This window comes from Bos taurus, chromosome 13 (assembly GCF_002263795.3).
Source record: "Bos taurus isolate L1 Dominette 01449 registration number 42190680 breed Hereford chromosome 13, ARS-UCD2.0, whole genome shotgun sequence".
Lineage (NCBI taxonomy): Eukaryota > Metazoa > Chordata > Mammalia > Artiodactyla > Bovidae > Bos > Bos taurus.
The window spans coordinates 42,218,180-42,234,916 of NC_037340.1; positions in this window are offsets into that span (position 1 = coordinate 42,218,180).

The following is a 16,737-nucleotide window of genomic DNA, read 5'->3' on the forward strand; positions in this document are numbered from 1 at the left end:
ACTCCAAGGAGACCATCATGGGTTTGGAAGCTCGTGGGACTTAATCCCTCATCCTTAGCTGGTTTCAACCTTCTTCAGGCGGTGGTTTAGGAGTTGTGCATTTACCAAGGCATTGGTTACGGGAACCATGGCATGGAGGGAGTCTGCGGGGCACTCAGGGCTTCATGGAGGGCGGTCAGGGAGGGTGGCCCTTCAGGGCTCAGACAGAGGGGAGGGGGTGTCTGGGGGGCATGTGGGAGGGGTGAGGCAACCCCACCCACAGTGCCGAGGATGATCTGCTGAGATGCCAGAAAGACGACCCTCCTTCTCCGGGAGCACCTCAGCGCAGGCTCAGGGCCTCGGCCACCTTCCCTGTGAGTCCGCTGACCCATGAGCTGGCAGTCTGAAGTTCAGATCGCATCCGCCCCTGGACCACAGTGACCACTAGAGGGGGGCCTTCACCCGCCAATGATTTGTCCTTCCCCTTCTGCTTCTTATTCCAGCGTCACCACGTGCAGAACACTCTGAGGGTGTCTCTGGGGTGACTGAGGGTCCGACCTGGAGGAGAGCTTTACAAGCTGATTCCTCCCCTGCCGCCTGGACCCCCCAAGATTGCTGCCTTGGCTTCTGGAGACCTGCCTCCTGGGTTCTGTGCTCGCTGAGCCACCAGGATCTGGAAAGGTTGGTGGATTGTATTGAGCAGAGTAATTGCCAGTAGGGGGCAGCAGGCCCCCATCGTCCTGCTCTGCGGCCCGCGCAGACATCTGCAGGGCAACCACCCAGGACTGACCAGGGGTCCAGGGACCTCACGGGAGCAGGCCATGGTGAGTAAGTTGTCCTTCAAGTTTGGGTCCACATGGTCCACCAGCCAGAGGTGTGCGTCCTCTCTCTAGCCCTCCAGCCCTTCTGAGTCACTAGGGCGTTCCCCATCCTCCTTGTGGGTCATTTCTGCTTGTACATGTATTTCTGCCTCATCTGGCCACGGGCTCCTTGAGATCAGGCATTGAGTCTCCTTCCCTATGCAATTTGAATCTCAGAGGCCACTGAAATTGTCACAAACAGAAAATAGCTGCTACTCTTACCACCACCACCCACCAATGGTGATCACAATGCTCAGCAATTCCCTTTAGCCTCACAATAGCCATTCAGTAGGTAGTGGGACTCTCCCCACCTTACAGATGAGGAAACCGAGGCACAGAGAGGTTAGAAGAGTATCTCAGGGTCACACAGCTTGTGAGCGGCAGAACCGGTATTTTTAGCCCACGGGTTCTGGATCCAAGGGCCTTCCCTTGTGGCTCAGTTGGTAAAGAATCCACCTGCAGTGTGGGAGACCTGGGTTAGATCCCTGGGTTGGGAAGATGCCTTGGAGAAGGGAAAGGCTACACACTCCAGTGTTTTGGCCTGAAGAACTCCATGGACTATATAGTCCATGGGGTTGCAAAGAGTCAGACACGACTGGGTAACTGTCACTTTTCTGAATCCAAGTCCATGCTCGTGCTTTGAAGGAATCTGTCTGCAGTCTCGAACTCCTTTGGGTGTTTGACAGATTCTGGGCTTCCCACAGGGCACTAGTGGTAAAGAATCCTCTTGCCACTGCAGAAGACATAAGAGACACGGGTTCAATCCCTGGGTCAGGAAGATTCCCCAGAGGAGGGCATGGCAACCCACTCCAGTGTTCTTGCTTGGAGAATCCCATGGACAGAGGAGCCTGGCGGGCTACAGTTCATAGGGTCGCAACGAGTCAGACAGGACTGAAGAGACTGAGCTCACATGCACACATGGGCCATAGCTAAGCTGCTTCTGAGCTGCAGCTCAGTGTCTGGTTCCCTTTGCAACTCCAGGGTGATAGACCCTCCCATGAATGTGTCTGGGCCCAGATTCTCCTTCTGCTGGGAACACCCTTCCTCTTAAGCTGCCTCACTGATGTCTCTCCACCTTTGGTGATTCAGCAGTTTTCCTTTTTCCGTGAAGGCAACCATCCAGGTTGGGTTGCCAAGAAGCAAATGAGTAACTGTAGGTTGTTTCTGGTGGGGGGCACAACCTCAGGAAAGATTGAGGTCAGGAGGAGAAGGGGTGACAGAGGATGAGATGGTTGGATGGCATCACAGACTCAATGAACGTGAGTTTGAGTAAACCCTGGAAGATAGTGAAGGACAGAGAGGCCTGATGTGCTGCAGTCCATGGGGTCATGGAGAGTCAGACATGACTTAGCAACTGAACAACAACACCAGGAAACATTTTTTGGGAGGGTGGGGAAGCGTCAGAGAACAGAAGAGAGTGTGGACTGTCAGGAATTTCTGGGAGATGGTGCTGAGGGGTCCCTCTGGGGTGTTAGTCTCCTGGTAATCTCCCGGATACCAGCAGAGGCAAAGCATAGAGAAGGCTGGCAGCTGGGAGGTACGCAGGAGGCACTAAGGCAGGAAGACCAAGGGTGAGTGGGCAGCGTCTGCCACCGCTGCATGGCACCCGTCCTTCCCCTACCTTCTGCGTGGGTTTAGTGCCCCCCGTCTGCTCGCCAGCGCCCATCTTATCTCTGATTTCCATTTGCTCACCCAGCACCCATCTTCCATCAAGGCCAAAGGCTCGCTGAGGGCTGAAGGCCCTTCTTCTTGATTAATATCTCCACCACCCGATCATGTATCTAGTGCAGACCTGTTATGACAGGCATGAAACATCCAGAAACTCAGAAACTGTAATTTATGGAGGAATGTGCTTGAATAATTAAAAGAGAGAAATGCTTTATAGAAGCTGCAGGAACAAAAAGCAAAATTGCTTTGTGCAATTTAGAAAATCACCCAGAAAAATTAAAATGCATAACAGGGAAGTGGAGGCGAAAGAAAAGGTAATGAGCAGACTGAAGGCCCAGTAGGAAAATAAGGTAAAAATGAAAATGAATCACAGGTGGTGGGACACTTGTTCTCTTTCTGGATAAACAAGGATTCAGGCCAGAGCTCAATGCAGCAAAAGGCTGGCCCCCCAGCTCATCGCCAGGTGGTGCTTGGACAGGCGGCCCTGTGGTCCTCCCGTGAGCTTGGCTGAGTTGGAGGGAAAGTGTGAGTGGTCATCTGGGTGCTCTGTCCACGTTGTCCTCAATCGTCACACAGATGGGGTAGCTTGCTTTTCTATTTAAGGAATTTTTAGAATCCTGAATAGCATCAGACCCCAAGCATGAGGTTTTGATGTCAATGTTGACTGGGCATGGGGGATCGATGATCAGGGCAAAGTGGCTTTGAGGTCCTGCCCTGCCTCGTGCTGCCTGTGAGGCTGCGGATACCACCAGGGACATTTAGATGGGCATCCCACTGGCCATTAGGGCTGCCCTCTGGATGCTCCTGCATCTTCCCATGAGAACGAGAGGGCATTATGCTGCCCCTTCTTGTGCACCAGGCATAGTCATGAGACTGGCTTTGGCCAACAGAGCAGAAGAGATGACTTGTGTCGTCTGTCAACACTTCAGGGGGTGGTGCCTGAGGCCTCTCTGTCTGGGACCCCGGGTGACCAAAGCCCGGGCAGAGCCCCCCTCCAGCTCTCAGTGCCTCTTGGAACAAGCAGGACACATAGCTGTCTGTCATGTTACCATCTTGTAGATGAGGTTCATTTTTTTTTTTTTTTTGCAGCAGACTTCAGACTATCCTGACCACTGCAGCACTCAGGGGAGCAAGAAACTCCTGACTGGCACTGGGCAAGGTGCACACAGGCCCCAGGGGCTGTTCGCTGTGTTTTGAAAATTGTATTAGCCGAGACACGGGGAGGAAGAAGAAGAAAGCAAAGAAGAAGAAACAGAGGCATGGGATCCTTGCAACCCCTTCCCTGAAATGTCCTCCTGTTTTGTCCATTATAAGGAGAGGAAGGGGCTCTCCCTTTCATTAGGAAAGGACTGCTCATGCTAAGTTACGTGATGAGGTAAAGTGCCAGGTCAATTCAGCTGTAGAGTAAAACGCATTTCAAGAGCCTGCCTGTTTCGTTGTATTTGGATGACATGGCCACTGAAAACATGCAGGAGCCCCTTTCTAAAGGATCCTTTAGGCTACAAAGGAAATAAAAATTTCTTATAGTACCTTGAAATGTCAACCGTCTGCCTGTAATGGTTGCAATGGCAATGTGCGTCTGGTTTAGAGAGGTTCCATACCATGTGGAAGAACTGTGTCTGCCCCGTGATGGTGAGTCAGGGAAGGAAGTTCATAGCGAGGATAGAGGGTCTCACGGAGGACCACCCCAACTCTGCCCACACTCATCAGCAGGACTGCCAGGAAGAGATATCTGCTTCAGCTCTAAGGGTTTGTCGCACACAAACCCCGGTGGTGACACCTCTGTAAAACCCAGCAGCATATTTCACAGGCGGAGTCTCCTGCAAGGACAGGGGACTTTGGCCCCATATACTGGCCCCAGCAGCCTGGCTACACTCACATGGTTCCATGGGTTCTTGGGTGGCCAGTGCTCTTCTGAGGACGAATCCCACCCTCTTCTGTTACGCAAGAAATTTTGATGAATTTTGATGTTCCCATGGTGATGACACTCAGGGAAGTAGCTGGTGGCGCTGAGCAGGAAGGAAGGTCTTTGAGTCTGATCATCCTTCACTGCCCCTCCCTTGCTCACCGCTCTCAACTCATCTTTAAACTATTTGCTTCTCTGCTTAAACTTTGTGGGCTGCCACCAACTATGACCTCAATTATGTGGCTCTTGGGCCCATTGTCACCACGCACTGCCCACCTGCCCACCTCCAGCCTGCCACTTCCCCCAAAGGAAGGTTCCAAGACGCAGTTCTCCCCGCCTTCTTTCTGGTCCTGCTCCCCTTCCCCATCACCTCCCCTGGCCTGTCATCACAGCACAGGTAGAATCACATGCAAGCGGGTGGTCCCCCCAGGGCTGGCGTGGGGCCCCTACACCCCCGGCGCCTCAGGGCCTTGTGGTGGTTCCTGTGTCTTCAGCCTCCCCAGAGCCAAGTCTGGAACACTGCATGTTGGATTTCTCCGAACAGGGTATGAACTGACTGCCAAGACCCTGGACAAAAACAGGACTGTGTTCAGTGTTTATTTTGTATCATTACTACATCACTTTAATCCTATAGTATACTTTAATATAATGCGTAACAGGCAAGTACTAAATGTTCTTAGGCATTTCTGTTTATTCTTTCAAATGACTCTTAGCAGCTTAAAAATGACTGAAAAATACATTCATCGAATGGAACCCAAATCTATAGATTAATTTGAAACAAATTAGTGGGAGGGGCAAATTCGTGTTTTAGACTCAAACCCCATTCCCACCAGAGACGCTCAGAGAGCTCAAACAAACCTCGTGTGCACCAGGACCCAGGAACCCCACAGAGACTGAGACAGAACTGTGTTTGAGCATCTTCTGTGGAGGTCAGCAGTGGACTGCCACAGAGGCAGGGGCTCTGGGTGCAGCAGACCTGGGTATGGCATTAACCCTCTTGGAGGAGGTCACCATTAACCCCACCATAGAGCTGCCAGACCTTACACAGGACTGGGAAACAGACTCTTGGAGGGCACAAACAGAACTTTGTGTGCACCACACCCCAGAGAAAGGAGTGGTGACCCCTCAAGAGACTGACCCAGACTTGCCTATGAATGTCCAGGGGTCTCCAGAGGAGGCGTGGGTCAGTGGTGGCCTGCTGCAGGGTTGGGGGCACTGAGTGTAGCAGTACATGCATGGGATCTTTTGAAGGAGGCCACCATTATCTTCATTACCTCCACCATAGTTTGGCCCCAGGTAAATAGCAGGGAGGGAACACAGCTCCACCCATCAACAGAGAATTGGATTAAAGATTTACTGAGCAGGGCCCCGCCCATCAGAACAAGACCCAGTTTCCCCCTCAGTCAGTCTCTTCCATCAGGAAGCTTCCATAAGCCTCTTATCCTTCTCCATCAGAGGGCAGACAGACTGAAAACCACAATCACAGACAATTAACCAATCTAATCACATGAACCACAGCCTTGTCTAACTCAATGAAACTATGAGCCATGCTGTGTAGGGCCACCCAAGATGGATGGGTCATGGAGCATTCTGACAAAACGTGGTCCACTGGAGAAGGGAATGGCAAACCACTTCAGTATTCTTGCCTTGAGAACCCCATGAACAGTATGAAAAGGCAAAAAGATAGGACACTGAAAGATGAACCCCTCAGGTAGGTAGGTGCCCAATATGCTACTGGAGATCAGTGGAGAAATAACTCCAGAAAGAATGAAGAGATGGAGTCAAAGCAAAACAACACCCAGTTGTGGATGTAACTGGTGATGGAAGCAAGGTCCGATCCTGTAAAGAGCAATACTGCATAGGAACCTGTAATGTTAGGTCCATGAATCAAGGCAAATTGGAAGTGGTCAAACAGGAGATGGCAAGAGTGAACATAGACATTTTAGGAATCAGCGAACTAAAATGGACTGGAATGGGTGAGTTTAACTCAAATGACCATTATATCTACTACTGTGGGCAAGAATCCCTTAGAAGAAATGGAGTAGCCATCATGGTCAACAAAAGAGTCCAAAATGCAGTACTTGAATGCAGTCTCAAAAATGACAGAATGATCTCCGTTCATCTCCAAGGCAAACCATTCAATATCACAGTAATCCAAGTCTATACTCCGGCCAGTAATGCTGAAGAAGCTGAAGTTGAACAGTTCTGTGAAGACCTACAAGACCTTCTAGAACTAACTCCCCAAAAGATGTCCTTTTCATAATAGCGGACTGGAATGCAAAAGTAGGAAGTCAAGAAACACCTGGAGAAACAGGTAAATTTATCCTTGGAGTACAGAATGAAGCAGGGCAAAGGCTAATAGAGTTTTGCCAAGAGAACACACTAGTCATAGCAAACACCCTCTTCCAACAACATAAGCGAAGACTCTGCACATGGACATCACCAGATGGTCAACACCGAAATCAGATTGATTATATTCTTTGCAGCCAAAGATGGAGAAGCTCTATACAGTCAGCAAAAACAAGACCAGGAGCTGACTGTGGCTCAGATCATGAACTCCTTATTGCCAAATTTAGACTGAAATTGAAGTCTGAATTAAATTGAAGAAAGTAGGGAAAACCACTAGACCATTCAGGTATGACCTAAATCAAATCCCTTATGATTATACAGTGGAAGAGAGAAATAGATTTAAGGGACTAGATCTGGTAGACAAAGTGCCTGATGAGCTATGGACAGAGGTTCGTGACATTGTACAGGAGACAGGGAGCAAGACCATCCCCAAGAAAAAGAAATGCAAAAAAGCAAAATGGCTGTCTGGGGAGGCTTTACAAATAGCTGTGAAAAGAACAGAAATGAAAAGCTAAGGAAAAAAAAAAGGAAAGAAAAGCTAAGGAAAAGAGGAAAGACATACCTATTTGAATGCAGAGTTCCAAAGAATAGCAAGAAGAGATAAGAAAGCCTTCCTCAGCGATCAGTGCAAAGAAATAGAGGGAAACAACAGAATGGGAAAGACTAGAGATCTCTTCAAGAAAATTAGAGATACCGAGGGAATATTTCATGCAAAAATGGGCTCAATAAAGGACAGATCTAACAGAGGCAGAAGATATTAAGAAGAGGTGGCAAGAATACACAGAAGAACTGTACAAAAAGATCTTCATGACCAAGATAATCACGATGGTGTGATCACTCACCTAGAGCCAGACATTCTGGAATGTGAAGTCAAGTCGGCTTTAGGAAGCATCACTACGAACAAAGTTAGTGAAAGTGATGGAATTCCAGTTGCGCTATTTCAAATCATAAAGGATGATGCTGTGAAAGTGCTGCACTCAATATGCTAGCAAATTTGGAAAACACAGCAGTGGCCACAGGACCGGAAAAGGTCAGTTTTCATTCCAATCCCAAAGAAAGACAACCCCAAAGAATGCTCAGACTACCCCTCAATTGCACTCATCTCACACGCTAGTAAAGTAATGCTCAAAATTCTCCAAGCCAGGCTTCAACAGTATGTGAACAGTGAAATTCCAGATCTTCAAGCTGGATTTAGAAAAGGCAGAGGAACCAGAGATCAAATTGCCAACATCTGCTGGATCATCGAAAAAGTAAAAGAGTTCCAGAAAAATATCTACTTCTGCTTTACTCACTATGCCAAAGCCTTTGACTTGTGGATCACCACAAACTGTGGAAAATTCTGAAAGAGATGGGAATACCAGACCACCTGACTTGCCTCTTGAGAAATTTGTGTACACATCAGGAAGCAACAGTTAGAACTGAACAAGGAAAAACAGACTGCCTCCAAATCGGGAAAGGAGTATGTCAAGGCTGTATATTGTCACCCTGCTTATTTAACTTATATGCAGAGTACATCATGAGAAACGATGGGTTGGATGAAGCACAAGCTGGAATCAAGATTGCTGGGAGAGATATCAATAACCTCAGATACGCAGATGACACCACCCTTACGGCAGAAGAACTAAAGAGCCTCTTGATGAAAGTGAAAGAGGAGAGTGAAAAAATTGGCTTAAAGCTCAACATTCAGAAAAGTAAGATCATGGCATCTGGTCCTATCACTCCGTGGCAAATAGATGGAGAGACAGTGGAAACAGTGGCAGACTTTATTTGGGGGGGCTCCAAAATCACTGTAGATAGTGACTGCAGCCATGAAATGAAAAGACACCTACTCCTTGGAAGAAAATCTGTGACCAACCTAGACAACATATGAAAAACAGAGACATTACTTTGCCAACAAAGGTCCTTCTAGTCAAGGCTATGGTTTTTCTAGTAGTCATGTATGAATGTGAGAGCTGTACTATAAAAGCTGAGCATTGAAGAATTGATGTTTTTGAACTGTGGTGTTGGAGAAGACTCTTGAGAGTCCCTTGGACTGCAAGGAAATTCAACCAGTCCATCCTAAAGGAAATCAGTGCTGAATATTCATTGGAAGGACTGATGCTGAAGCTGAAACTCCAATACTTTGGCCACCTGATGTGAAGAACTGACTCACTGGAATAGACCCTGATGCTGGGAAAGATTGAAGGTGGGAGGAGAAAGGGATGGCAGAGGATGAGGTGGTTGGATGGCATCACTGACTCGATGGACATGAGTCTGAGTAAGTTCCGGGAGTTGGTAATGGACAGGGAAGTCTGGTGTGCTGCAGTCCATTGGGTCCAAAGAGTCGGACACAGCTGAGTGACTGAACTGAACTGAATGCCTTTATTATATTTATCCTCTCATACATAAAATAATAAAGCTTGAGATAGATAGGTCATTTTATCTTTTCTTATTCTTTATAAGGAATATAATAAATTATTGTTATTCTTCATAAAGAACTTACTTGTTTCCTTAAACATTTTTGTATTATTATAAAATATGCATGACATAAAATTTGCCATTTTAAGTGTACAGTTTAATGGTATTAAGTACATTCATATTGTTGTACAACAATCACCATTTCCAGATATTTTCATCTCCCCAAACTGAAACTCTACCCCCATTAAACCCTAACCAGCCCCACCCTTCTACTTTCCTTATCATTGAACATTACTCCTCCAGTAACCTCATGTAGGTGGAACCGTGCAGTATTTCTCCTTTTGTGCCTGACTTATTTCCAGTTAGCACAATGTATTCAAGGATCATCCATGTTGTAGCCTGTGTCAGAATTTCCATCCTTTTTTATTTTTTTATATGTTGTTGTTCAGTCACTAAGTCATGTTTGACTCTTTGTGACCCCATGGACTGCAGCACACCCTGTCCTTCACTGTCTCCCAGAGTTTGCTCAAATTCATGTCCATTGAGTTGATGATGCCATCCAATCATTTCATCCTCTGTCGTCTCCTTCTTCTTTTGCCCTCAATCTTTCCCAGCATCAGAGTCTTTTCCAATGAGGCGGCTCCTCTCATCACGTGGCCTAAGTATTGAAGCTTCAGCTTCAGGCCTTCCAATGAGTATTCAGGGTTGATTTCCTTAAGGATTGGCTGATTGGATCTCCTTGCTGTCTAAGGTACACTCGGACACTCAAGAGTCTTCCCCAGCATCACATTTCGAAAGCATCAATTCTTTGGCATTCTCATACATTTGAATACCTTCAAAAAGTAGGTTAATTGGGTCATTCACCTTGATGGCTTTTCCAGTGTGTGGGATCCGGGTGAAGTCCAGCAGTTCCAGACAAGCTAGAAGTAAAATTGTGACCTGGGCAATAAGATGTCATGAGGAAATTATTGTTTCAGTAAGAAATTCATATGCGGATTCACCACACTAGTCAATGTAGCTTGCAATTGTAAGACAACACAATTTTGAAGCTCAAGACAACGTAGTGACAATTTAAAATGCTGTGGTGGGTGAGCATTGTCAATACAGAGTCTTTCAGATTTACCAATGTCAGATCAAGGAAACTTAGGAATTGCTAAAATCTTAGAGCTCATCTTTGAAAGAAAACTGACAGAGCTTGCCCAAACTTGGTAATAATTTGAAAAATTTGCATGCTATTACCAACTCTGAATTTTGAAGCAGAAAGAAAATGTTATATGCCATCAACTTAAAAGTGATCAGCACTGTTAGTAGAAACACTGATTTATCTTTCCTTTAGACTGGTTTATCTTTCCTTTATAGAAAATGGTGTCACAAAATCAATATCCTAAAATAAGGCAAGGCAATCATCATTCATTAGCTGAGGATGAAAATACAAGCAAATATCATGACAAAGTCATGTCAAGAAGTTCATTAGTAAAAATAGTATGTGAGAAAGTAAAAATAACATGGATCATGGAATAAAAACACTGGCCATCTGTTCCATCCACAGGAAGGATGGGGGGATGATGACAGAGCCTGTGGCAACATAACCAGGAAACAGAGATTCTCCTATCTTTAGCTTTAAAAGGTCAGAACCCATCTTCTTTGACAAACTTTGGCTTTCTCACTCAACGAGAGACTTTGTTGTCTAGATTTAAGGGCTGTCAGAGACTTCACTCATCAAGATAAGAAACATTCCACCACCCCAAGGACCAAGGTCACTTCGACCCAGAAAAACACTGTGCGCTCAGAGGTGCAGAGAAGACTTTGGAGAAGGGATTCTGGACAGGACACGCCCCCCACCCCAATCTGGCTGCATGTCATGGTTTCCAAGCATATGGACCAGGTTCACTTTGCAGTGACTCCTGGCTCCGCGGCCCCACTTCACTCTGAGTCTATTTAAATATGGTTTTCAAACCCCTTCCCCAAAGCCTGTCATAACCCTCTTCCTCCATTTGGTGACTCGCCCATCTCCCTGGCTGCAGGGAGCCAGTAATGGTGACTGGTGGCTCCAGATTTGTTCTTGGAGCACTGACTGTGCCATGACATATGTTATTTTTCTGGATTTTGTTAATGTCTGGATATTTATCAGCATTTTAGAATTTGTAGTAAGCTCTGATTTATTTTCTCTTTCTAAATAAAACAGCTTTTGTGCTTAGTTTGGTATTGGTAATACCAATGTGGTATTTTTCATAAAGACAGTTCCCTGGACTGTCCAGGCTTAGATTCAGATTCAGCTGTTTGAGTTTTAAATTTCCAGCCAGTGGTGGTGGTGGTGGTGGTGATGGTGGTTTAGTTGCTAAGTCATGTGTCTGGTTCTTGGGACCCCATGGATTGTATCCCACCAGGCTCCTCTGTCCATGAGATTTTCCAGACAAGAATACTGGAGTGGGTTGCCATTTCCTTCTCCAGGGAATCTTCCTGACCAAGGGATCAATCTATGTCTCCTGCATTGGGAGGCAAATGCTTTACCACTGAGCCACCTGGGAAGTCCCACAAGGAAGATACATCCCCATAAACCCGTCTTAAGTTGAAAATATTAGCAGTTGCATATGCATTTAATACACCTAACATAAACATCACTGATGCAATGAACATGAACTTGGGCAAATGCCGGGAGATGATGAGGGACAGAAAGGCCTGGCATGCTGCAGTCCGTGGGGTTGCAAAGAGTCGGACACGCTGGGGTTACTGAACAACAAGAACAACAAACATCATAGCTTAGCTCACCCCACCTTAAACGGACACCCCTCTCTCAGTGGTGGAGGCCCTACATCACAGATGCCTGTCTGCCACACTGTAGAAGGCCACCAGCACGGTTTACCATGCTCTTTTTAATAGGATATTTCTCTTTTTTCCCCCAAATCAACTCATTTACTGTGTGCCTGTAATATGTCAAGTTCCGCACCAGGCTTTCATGTAGTTCATTTTCCACTTGAACAACTTAAAATACATATTTGCATAGAGTAGACAGTAGCATGGTATTTACTCAGAAAAACAGAACATTTCCCCATCCAATCAATTATACACGGGTCATGAAACATGGAGCCAAAAACTATAGCCTCAGTAAAATGGATGCGTTTCTGGAACTGTGGGAATTCAAACAAAATTGCATCAAAAAGTACATGCTGGCCCCCCTGCAGGTGAGCAGCCTCTGGAGGAAAGACACCAACTCTGTCCTGAGTGAGTTTCAAGGATGTTCTAGGTATGGAGCACGGATGGACAGAGCAGACCGGGAGCAGAGGCAGGTTGTGACATTGTCCAGTGACAGCCGGACAACGGTGATGGCACGGCTGGCTTCCCGGGATGCCTCCTCTGGGCCCGTTCTCAGCACTAAACATGCACCCTCCTGACAGCATCCCATAGTCACTCTCCTCACTTTGGAGCCCAGGAAACTGGCTCACAAGGGAAGCATCCCAAGGCAGGGAGAAAGAATGGGAACCAAGGACCCATGCCAGCAAGGGACAGAGTAAGGACTTGACTGGTGAGGGGAGGGCCCTGCCGTGTGTGCTGGGCCTGCCACCAAGGCCAAGGCAGGAAGGAAGACACCGTGTCCTCAAGCCTGTGTCAACAACAGAAAAGTAACAGAAAGGCAACCCTTCCCACAGCAGAGTTTAAGCCAGCACGTGGCCAGTAATGACCTCAGGGACAGCACTGATGCGTACGTAACTCCCATCAAAACAGCCCATTCGTATCTCATGACTTCACCGAACTTACAGCACACGGTTCCACCTCGGATGCTGACCCTGGTACTGCCAGGATGCAGGACATTTGCGCCATCACGCAGATCCCTCTTGTAGGCTCTTTACAACAGCACTGACTTCCCTCTGGCCCCCACCTCCTCCTTGCTGCTGCTGCTGCTCAGTTGCTCAGTCATGTCCGACTCTCTGTGACCCATATGGACTGTAGCCCACGAGGCTCCTCTGTCCATGGGGATTCTGCAGGCAAGAATACTAGAGTGGGTTGCCATGCCCTCCTCCAGGGGATCTTCCCAACCCCGGGATCTAACCCCTGTCTCTCATCTATCCTACACTGGCAGGTGGGTTCTTTATCACTAGCACCATCTGGGAAGCCCCCAACCTCCTCCTTAACCCCTGATAAACGTGAAACTCTTCTGTTTCTATAATTTTATCACTTCAAGAAGGTGACAGCAATGGAATCATGACACTACATGTAGTATGTAATCTTTTGGGATTAGATATTTTTGTGCTGTATAATTCCCCTGAGAATTCATCCAAACTGTACCAATAGCTGCTCCTTTCCATTACTGAACAGGTAGCAGCAGAGTGGAAGTTCCACACTCTGTAAACATTCAGAAGTTGAATGACTCACAGGTGTTTGTTTCTAGTTGGGGGGACTGTGAATGAAGGAAGGCTGTTATCAATATTCCTGTACAGATTTTTCTGTGAACATAAATTTTCATCTTTCTGGGATAAAAGCCCAAGAGTGCAATTGTTGGATCCCATGTAAGTTGTATGTTTGGTCTTACAAGATGTGCCAAACTGCTTGCTGGAGTGGCTGAATTATCATACATTTCCAATTGCAATGCCCAAGGGACCCAGTTTTAATGCATCCTTGTCAGCACTTGATACTGTAATTATCTTTTAATTGTTCTGATAGGTGTGTCATAATATCTCACTGTGGTTTTAACTGGCATTTTCCTATGGTTAAGAATGCTGAAATTTTTTTTCATGAGCTTTTTTGCCATCTATATATCCTCTCTTGAAAATCTCTTTCCTCCATCGAGTTGCTTTTGCACCTTTGTCAGAAATCAGTTGGATATATGGAGTGGGTCTCTTTCTGGGTTCTCTACCATGTTCCAATCCAAGTCAATCGATCAGCTCATGCCTGCCTTTAATACCTTAGATATAAACTAGACCTTCATACTGGGTAGAGTGACTTTGCTCACTTTAATATTTTTTTCAAAATTGTCTTAGTTATTCTCAGGGACTGTGATATTGCATACAGACTTTAAAATAAGCTTGTCTGAGCCTATAAAAAACCTACTAGAACTAGAATATCCAAAACAATCTTTGAAAAAGATGGGGAAAATTGGAGGACTAACACTTTCCAGTTTTGAAACTTACTACAAATCTACAGAATTAAGACAAGATGGTCCTGATAGAAGTGTAGCAATTTAGATCATTTGTCTAGAACTGAGCTCATTTATTCACCCAGTCATCCATCCATCCACCCATCCATCCAATGACCATAGTTGTGTATCTACTGCAGCCGTGAGCTCTGCTGGGCTGCTCCTCTGGGTGTGGATGAGTAGGGACACAGCATGATACGGCACTGCAGGTAGAGGGCACACAGGTGGGGAGCAAAGACAGAGCTTTTCAAGCTCAGGTGATCTGCCCCCTAGGATATCTGGCAATACCTGGAGGGATATTGTCTGTCATGACTCAAGAGGTGCGATTAGCTAGTGTGGCAGCCTTATCCTACAATGAGCATGACAGCCCATGACAAAGAATGATCTGGCCTCCCTTGTCCATAGTGCCGAGGCTGAGACCCCTGCCTGAGTGACAGATGAACAGCTAGTCAGACAAGAAGAGGCTGAGAGGATGTGGGAAGCAGTGTGCCCAGAGAATGTTTCCACACGCAGGGGCCTTGGGGAGCTGAGACGGAGAGGTGAGGCCCCTGAAGGCCAAGATTCTCAACTGTCTTTTTTGTTTTTGTTTTTTTAATTTTCAGTGGAGTATGCTACTGCTGCTGCTAAGTCGCTTCAGTTGTGTCCGACACTGTGCGACCCCATAGACAGCAGCCCACCAGGCTCCCCCAGTCCCTGGGATTCTCCAGGCAAAAACACTGGAGTGGGTTGCCATTTCCTTCTCCAATGCATGAAAGTGAAATGTGAAAGTGAAGTCGCTCAATCCTGTCTGACTCTTAGCAACACCATGGACCGCAGCCTGCCAGGCTCCTCCATCCATGGGATTTTCTAGGCAAGAGTACTGGAATGGGGTGCCATTGTCTTCTCTGTCAGTGGAGTATAGTTGGTTTAAAATACTGTGTAAGTTTCAGGAGTATGGCAAAGTCAGTTATACATATACATATATTCACTCCTTTTTTCTCTCTTAGAATTCTAAGGAAAAATATCAATAACCTCAGATATGCACATGACACCACCCTTATGGCAGAAAGTGAAGAGGAACTAAAGACCCTCTTAATGAAAGTGAAAGGAGAGTGGAAAAGCTGGCTTAAAACTCAGCATTCAAAACATGAAGATCATGGCATCCGGTCCCATCACTTCATGGCAAATAGATGGGGAAACAGTGGTAACAGTGACAGACTTCATTTTCTTGGGCTCCAAAATCATTGCAGATGGTGACTGCAGTCATGAAATTAAAAGACACTTGTTCCTTGGAATAAAAGCTATGACAAACCTCAAAGAAGGTGAAGTCTCTCAGTTGTGTCTGACTCTTTGCAACACCATGGACTGTAGCCTGCCATGCTCCTCTGTCCATGGGATTTTCCAGGCAAGAATATTGGAGTGGGTTGCCATTTCCTTCTCCAGTGGTTCTTTCCAACCCAGGGATCGAACCCAGGTCTCCCACATTGCAGGCAGACTCCTTACCATCTGAGCCACCAGGGAAGTCATGACAAACCTAGACAGCACATTAAAAAGCAGAGGCATTACTTTGCCAACAAAGGTCCATCTAGTCAAAGCTATGATTTTGCCAGTAGTCATGTATGGATGTGAGAAGTGGACCATAAAGAAAGCTGAGCACTGAAGAATTGATGCTTTTGAACATCGATGTTCAATGAGAGTCCCTTGGACTGCAAGGAGATCCAACCAGTCCATTCTAAAGGAAATCAGTCCTGAATATTCATTGGAAGGACTGATGCTGAAGCTGAAGCTCCAACAATTTGGATACCTGATGTGAAGAACTGACTCATTGGAAAAGACCCTGATGCTGGGAAAGATTGAAGGCAGGAGGAGAAGGGGACACCAGAGGATAAGATGGTTGGACGGCATCACCGACTCGATGGATATGAGTCTGAGCAAGCTCTGGGAGTTAGTGATGGACAGGGAAGCCTGGTGTGCTACAGTCCTTGGGGTCAAAAAAAGTTGGACATGACTGAGCCACTGAACTGACTGACTCTTTCTTAGATTCTTTTCCCATGTAGGTCACAGCAGAGTACTGAGTAGAGTTCCCTGTGCTATAAGTAGGGCCTTATTAGTTATCTATTGTGTATGTGTCCATTCCAATTTCTCAACTGTCTTGAAGGCAAATGGGAGGTGAGAACAATTCTAAGTAGGAGAGGGGTATGATGAGACTACTTTTCCAAAACAAGAGCTGCTTGACAGTGAGTGGTTGGGGCAGGAGGTGGAGGGACCAGAGACAGGGGTCCTGTGGGGGCAGGGGCCTACACTGCAAGCCAGGAAGCCCGGCACACACGTTTACTGTCTGATCTCCACACATTGTTCTACGTACAAACTGTCTCTTTGGAGATATTTTATTAATTCCTTTTCATTATCATATTTTTCAGAAAATAGAACAGATAAAATGACAAAGACCTTAGTTGAGAAACCATGTC